Here is an 8,336-nt window from a genome sequence, read left to right on the forward strand (position 1 = left end):
ATGGAGAACAATTTTTAATACAAGTGTGTCCAGGGACGCTTGGATACACTTGGAAGCTGCTAAAATGATTTGTAATGACACCATATGCCAAGGTATTTTAACTATGTATAATGTAACCAAAGTTATTCAAATGTGTAAATATATTGTAATGCCTTTGTTGTTAGGACCATCTGGTGGAGAATGGTACTGGTTCCCCACTATGAAAAGAGAATATATAGATGAGAATAATAGAACTCATGATTTGAGTATTTGTACACCCACTTTACAAGGCAAGATATGTAGAGTACAATCTGCAGTTTATGAACCTTGCTTATTAGAGAATGGAGTAAATTTATGTAAATGGATAGTTTTACCTTTGTCATATACAATGATGATGGAGGTAGCCCCACAAGAAGTATGTTTGGTAACTGATACACCAGCCATACCTGGAATGGTAGTTCCATTTTCCGGATGTATTAGTAATGTTAGTTCCTTAACCTGGGAAAATGAGACATTTATATTGTACGCTGACCGTGAAGAACATGTTACAAAATATTGGAGTCCACAAAATTTAAGTATTCCCCAATGGGATTTGAAGTTAGATAAACTACATACAATTATGAAACAATCCAAAGTTATTGAAGATCATATCAAATATCTAAATCAATCTATTGTAACTCATCAAGTGACAACAACAATAATTGCTGATCAATTACAGAAAATTGGTTCTGATGTCCAGGATGCAACTTCTCATCATTGGTGGGACTTGTTTACTGGATATTCTCCGTCTGCATCCAATATGCTAAATTTTCTGATACATCCTGTTCTCATACTGTGTATAATAATAATAATTTTATCTATTTGGAACTGTGTGGTATTTTACCGCATATGTTGTAAACGACAAAAGGTTGTAATGGCAAGTTATGCGTTATAATTGGAATCGGTCAAGGGCCGTTTGTGATACGAGTGTGATCTGAAAGGGTGAGAGTGGGGTTTTCTGACTGACTTCCATTTTGTGCCGCAGTAACTATGCCACATAATGACAAGAGAATAGCAAGGGTGTTTGTCTTATGAAAGGGTGTTTGTCTCATGCTAGAAGAATGCTAGAAGAAGGATTCTTAGAATAGACAAGGACTCGTGTTGTTATTTTCAGTTTGTTATAGACAAGGACTCGTGTTGTTATTTTCAGTTTGTTATAGACAAGGACTCATGTTGTCATTTTCAGTTAGATAAGATGTTTCAGAACCCCCGGAATGTACCCACATATGGATAGATTGTGTTTTTAGTTTTGTATAAAGGACGGGAAATGTTAGGGGAATTTCGGAATCCACCTGAGACGCTAGCAGACGTGCTGCGTGTGAATACCGAATTTCCCCTTGAGACGATCGTCCTGAGATTCCCCGATCCAGAGTGCTCAAGGGATGCTACAATATTCGGTAAGATATTGATGTAGTTTCTTGATATTATACCTATATTTATGATTATGTATTAATACCTGACGAAAATACTATAAGAACTAATAAATTATTTACTATTGAGACATAAAAGTGTTGTTTGTTTTGCTGCATTAAAGTGTAAGCCTGTGCTGGGCAACAGTGAGTGCAGAATGTATTGAGCAATCTCACACACCCTAATTCTATACAGCAAGACAAGTGGTTCCTGTCCACACTCACACAAACATTTATCCCTGGCTTCCATTTTTGCACACGGTGGTATTGGCCACACTGCATGCCTTTCTTACACTTCAGGGGTATTTATTCATGGTTACAGGGTATTTTTCCCTACTTATCTCAGGGGCTGGAGTAGGGCCTTGACTTACAGGCGTGTTTACCAAATGTACAGTAAATACAATTGCAATAATCAACATTGCGGATCCCAAATAACCCCCCACAGGGACCTATCAGGCTTAGGTCCAAGTAAATTCATAGTTATTACTTTCCTGGGGGTTTAATAGTGATCTTGGTCTTTTTGCAGTGCGATGCATGCACCCACGAATCTCGACCCTCGAGTTTCACTGAGGTGGGGGTCACTAGCAACACTTGGAAAGGACCATCATATCTGGGCTCAAGTGCTCCTTTCACGTGTCTTTTTAAGTAGACCCAATCGCCAATCAGGATGCTGTGTGGTCCAAGATCAGCTCTTTTAGGTCCTGAGGATAAAACTTGAGAATGTATTTCAGTTAGGTGTTCATTCAACTGCTTTATATATCCTGTCATATTTCCATGTTTATGCTGCAGTTCCTGGGGCAAATAACATCCTGTCTTAGGTTTTATCCCAAACAAAATCTCATAAGGTGAGTACCCTGTTTCCTTGCCTGGTGTTCTAACTGCAAATAATGCTAAGGGCAAGCACTCTACCTATGCTTTCCTTGTCTCTTGCATGCCTTTTGTACTTTAAGCTTTAGGGTCCCATTCAGACGTTCTATTACTTCTGGAACCCCAAATCTGCACACTATTTTTGCTATTATTTTCCTTGCAGTAGAGATAGCATTTGCTTTTGCTACCGGCCCCGCCTCTGGCCATCTGCTAAAAATGTCAGTACATGTTAGGGCATATTCATATGTTCCATGCTTTGGCATCTGTATATAGTCCATTTGTAGTCTCTGGAAAGGAAAATAAGCTTGTGGTGTCTGTCCAAAGCTTGTCCTTATTCTTCTTCCTATAGATTGTAAGCTTGCGAGCAGGGCCTTCCTACCTCTGTCTGTCTGTTTTTACCCAGTTTTGTTCTATTACTGTTGTTCTAATTGTAAAGCGCAACGGAATATGCTGCGCTATATAAGAAACTGTTAATAAATAAATAAATTCTTCCTGGATTGTTCTCTGCACATATCCAGCATTGATCCGTGACGTTTTTTTTTTCTGCCACATAGAATCCTGGTGCTATCCAATGGTCCTGTACCAGCCTTGTCATTTGTTCTTTTCCCTTGTGATCTGATCCATGGGATACACGTAGCATAGGTGGGTATAGTGCTCTAGGCAGGCACCATTTATCTTCTTTCTTCCATAAACCTAAACAGGTTGCTTTGGCTCCCATCTTTTCCCATGTCTTGTGTTCTGCTTTTGCTTGTTCTTGTAGCTTGATGAGAGGCTTTATGTTCACTTCTTCTGCTTCTTCCTGAACATAAATGGCTAGTTCATGTTTGTTCTTTAGGGCTGCTTTTCTTGCTTCTGCATATCCATTTCCTCTACTTTCTTCTGTTTCCTTGGTGTGTGCCTTGGTCTTTATGACTGCCATTTGTTTGGGCAGTTTCAAATGCTCTTGTTAGTCTTTGTATTAGATGCCCATTCTTTATAGGTTTACCTGCTGCTGTAAGGAAACTTCTGTTCTTCCAGACTTCATGCGGAGAAACAATTGCATATCCCGCCACCCTATACCCATGAACATAGTAGCTAGAACCATCGGTAAAAAAGAAAAAATTTGGATTATGTATTGGTTTGTCATCCATCTTCCAATCTGGCTGTATTTCTTCCTCCATGAGGGCTATACAGTCATGTTCTTGTTCCGGGTATGGTTCTGTTCTTTCCTCTGGCTATACTTCTTCATCTTTCCCTCCTTTTGAACCGTCAGGTTCATCTTTAAGAGGTAGTAAAGTTGCAGGGTTGAGAGTGGTACATCTCTTAATAGTAAGGTTGCTTGCTGATAGAAGGGCTACTTCATATTTTGTCAGCCTTGCTGTGCTGAGATGTCTTGTAGATGTCTGTTGCAGTATTTCTGTGACTGCATGTGGAAATTGTATGGTAAGTGGGTGATCTATCACAACATCTGCACATTTGTCCTTTAGGATGGCTGCAGCTGCTACTGACCTTATGCAGGTTGGTGATCCTTGCATCACTCCATCCAGCGCTGCTGAATAATAAGCGACCTCCTGTGTCAGGACTCCTGTTGCATGTCCCCTATGTTCATGGTAGAACAAGGTAAAAGGCTTTGTGTAGTCTGGGAGTCCCAGGGCTGGAGCTGAACATATGGCTTCCTTCATCTGATTAACTGCCACCCATTGTGTCTCTTGCTCTTCTTGGGAGTTTGTAGCAGTCTTCTTGGCATTATACAGTGGTTGCATAAGGGCTGAATCTCCTGGTATCCAGTCTCTGACATAGGACACCAAACCTAGAAAGGCTCTTTTCTGTGTTAAGGTCTGTGGATTTGGAGCATCCAGTATAACTTTTATTCTTTCTGTTGTAAGGTGGCATGTTCCTTGAGAAATGCAGTGTCCTTCTGGGCAAATTGCAGCTTGGCTTGTGTCACTCAGCAGTCTTTAGCTACAAGAAACTTTAACAATGATATTGTCTCTTCTTGGCATTGCTGTTTGGTAGCAGTTGCTAGTAGTAGATCATCCACATATTGCAGTAGCTGAGTTTCTTCTGGATACTCAGGTGCCCATTTCTTCAAGACTGTGGCCATGGCTTCTGTGAACTTTGATGGGCTTGTAGCTCCTCCTTGAGGAAGTCTTGTCCAGCAATATTGCTGTCCATCATGTGCAAGCATATCTTTGATCTGTACTCCTATGGCTGCTGTCTGTTCCTTGTTCAAGGGGTACTGTTTTATAGTTACTGGTACAGTTCCTGGTTTGATAGCTTCACAGGTTGGACCTTCATGGTTCCCACATCTCTTTTTCCTTTTGCCCATACCTTGTCTGGAACTCCCCATCCTTGCCAGGTTTTAATTTGTTCTGGGGTTTCTTCTTCATCCTCTTCTGCGGTGGTTGCTAGAAATATCTGTATAGCGGCTTGCACTTGATCATAGTCTGTGGGTGATAGTGCTGTCTTGAATATCACCTTGTTCCCTCTGTACAGAATACTTGCTTATAGTTTCTGCAGCAAATCTGCTCCCAGCAAGTTGACTGGGCAGGTGGGAGATACTAGGAACTCTACTGGGATTTCATGTGGATGTCCTTGTACTTGTACATTGAGGATCCTAGTTTTCCTCAGCTGGATCTTTTCTCCACTTAATCCCTTTGCTGTGACGGGTTTTCCTGTAATGAGGTGTGCTGGTACTTCTTCCTGTCTTATAACTGATTGGCTTGCCCCAGTATCAAGCAGGCAGGAAACATTTTCTCCCGTTGGCAGTTTGACTTTAATAAACCCATCTTCCATTCTGTCGGGGGGGGTTCATCGGGAGTATCATTGGCACTGGGGTGCCGGGACTTCAGTCTGACTTATCCTTGGGGGCTTGATTGCCCCTTTTCTCTATCCAACTCTTATATGTGCGACAGTCTCTTTTGAAGTGTCCTGGTTTCTTGCACTAGAAGCATTTTCCCGATTCAGGCTTGATCATGACTCTTCCTTCCCCTTCTAATTTTTTTCCTTTGAGCCTTCTTCTGTGACCAGGTAGACGATTTTGGGTTTGGCTACCTTTTTCTCCTTTTCTTCCTTTTCCAGATCTTCTAAGGCCTCTACCGTATCCAGAATTTGATCCATAGGTGTAGACCTATATGCAGGAGTAGTAGTAATTAATTTCTGTTTTAGATTTGGTCTTAAACCTTCCAATACTTGGTATCTGACCATCCTTTCTCCTGCTCCTGCTTCTACTTCTGGGTCCAAACCTTCATTTCGGACCATATCCTTAATTTTACAGAGGTAACTTCTAAACGGTTGTTCTCCTTGTGGTCCAATGGCTTCTGGATACCTTTGATTTCTTAAATAACACCATCTCCTTAGGCATGCCACAAATTGTGGTCCACTGGCTATAGTTTTCCTTTGTGCTTCTAGTACATCTTCTATCTGTTCATGATAATCAGTGGCTTGATGAGCTGCCATATCCTTAATCTGTCTTAGATCACCCTCTGCTAATTTATTTTTACATATTTGTTCCACATCTACCCATGCTGCGGAATGTAAATTACACATAGTCTCCATATATAACCCAAACCTTCCAGGCTGTTTATGGGGATCTGGGCTATCTTTTATTATGTCTGTAACTTCCATTACTGAAAAAGGGGTATGCTGTTCTCTTGTAAAAAATTGTGGTCTAAAATTATTTTGTCCTTGAACATATCCCTCCTCATCCGCTAATATAGGCTGTCCTCCTCTTGGATTGACATAGGCAAAGGTACGTACTGGGTAACAAGCAGGAACATTTAAGTTTTCTGATTCATCTTCTTCCTCAATTTCATGCATCTGTAGAGTTCCATTTTCTGCTTCAGTGTAAAATACATTTCTTGTTCCCAGTCTCCCCTTTCTCAGTTTTCTTTTGTATTTATGAGACAATGGGGATCCTGAATGCATTTCCCCTTGACCGGGCAGGTTGTACGGTTTCAGTCTATTTATCATTAATGGAGTTCTGTGGCCTGTTCCTATCTGGGGTGTACAGTTGGGACATGTCATCCTCTCTGGTTCCAACAAAGATGTACATTGGGGACATTTAGTTAAATCAGGGTACTGGTTCCATACTATAGGAGGTTGCCCTGGGGTTCCCAGATTTGCGGGGTAAGGGGGTGGATCTGTGACTAGTGTAGGTACTGGGACTGGTATTACAGGTGGAGGAGGGGGCAGATTGGGAATAACTGGCACATTATGGCCCTGGTTCGTTCCTGTAGTTGCTAAACAGAGCGTCATATGCTGGTCATCTTCCATCTCTTTCTTCTTCCTTTCCTCCTCCTGCTCCCATTTTTCACTTGCTGTTAGCCAAATATAGACCTGATCCCCTTTCTTGCGTTTTTCTATTAATTCCCTATTACAGATTCTGAACTTTCTCCATTTGTCAGTGTTAAATTCCCCATCTGGAGGAAATCCTCCCCTTTTAAATACCTTGGCTATATCTTTGACTGCATGTGGTCCAACCTCCTGTTTAACTATTTCCACAGGGGTTAATTCACCCTTGCTATTAGAGGTTCCGATCCTGCCTTCTGCCAACTTATCAACACTTCTCTCTCCGATATGAGTTACACAACTTCAGTACTCTATGTTGATTATTGTAAAGATGGGTTTCCTGAACACTACAGGTTTACCTCGGTCCTACTGATTACATACACCTGTAATCATTCAGTTTCCTTATGGGTGGACTCACAATCTTCCGTTTATCAAGGTATATCTCAATCTGGTGGATCTGACAGAATAGGGACAAAAGAATCTTTCAGGTTCTGGTTCTTTCAGTATCTGGCGCAAGTCCTTGCCTTCCCTTAGATGAACAAAACCATGACATCCTGTTGTTAATATACCTTTCATATAACCCACAGTTTTACCATAAACACCTTCTTAATGTCCCCTACACCTTCTAAAACCTGATATATATTTTTCAGTGCATACAACAAATGTAATATTTACTGACCCATGAGGACCTTGCACAAACCACTTTAAACTAACAGTACAACACCCACAACCATATGAGCTTTCAAAATTAATACATTCTTCAATTTCAGACATATATTTACATTACTGTTCTGATACAAAAGAGGCAAGGCTTTTACTAGGAAGCGCTTGAGTTGAATAAAGAAAACTGACACTTCTGACACAGACGTTAAAACACGTAAAGTAACAATTGGCGAAAAATCGCAATCAATTTGTTACTTACCGCGGTTTAAACGGTTCCAACGTCTAGAGTCAGATGACTTGTTGCTCCTCTATTCAACTTCTTGGCTTCCCGGGTTTCGGCACCATGAAAATGTTGGAGGTAGACCTCCTTTAGCCTCAGCCTTCTCTGAGAGGACTCCAACAACAGCCTGTCTTTTGTATTTAGAATCACCTGTGAACAAAATATAAGTGCCGTGCAGCATGCTGGAGAAATCAAATGATCACACACTGTCTGGTGTATTCAATCTGAGTTCTGCTTTAATGTTCTTACATACATATATTTATACTTGTTTGAAAAGGCTCAGAGGAGTTTACCGTTTAACCTCAGGGTTGTGTTCTCTTCCTGATAACGGTCTTGTTATTTTCCTTTTCTTTATCTCTCAGACATGGCTTACCCACAAGTTCCTTTCTTTATCTCTATCAGACACGGCTTACCCACAAGTTCCTCTTTTTGCTAACTGAATATTTCATCATTCTATACTTTTCTTTCTCCCCAGCATATTTAAGCATATCATATATTAATGGTAAAGTAAGTTTATAATCTATTGAATATAACAAAATGGAGTAACATTGGCTTTATTGCAGAATCATACTAATGCTTGCCCATCTACCTTCCTCACAGGAAGCCTACTGTGGTGGGCGGGGCCAGCCACAGCGATGCAGAGCCCCTGGCTGCCGGGTCATGTGCTTTACTTTTGGCTGCTGTGCTTATTTACACCCTGCTGCTGGTCAGACTGCCTGACTCTGGTACAGGGCAGTGACCAGGACTCTCACAGCACACAGTCTGCCTCTCCGGCACAGGCCCCCCCCCCCCCCCCCGCATTTCCGGAATCGCGCATGCGCAGTCCGGAT

This window comes from Pseudophryne corroboree, chromosome 10 (assembly GCF_028390025.1).
Source record: "Pseudophryne corroboree isolate aPseCor3 chromosome 10, aPseCor3.hap2, whole genome shotgun sequence".
NCBI lineage: Eukaryota > Metazoa > Chordata > Amphibia > Anura > Myobatrachidae > Pseudophryne > Pseudophryne corroboree.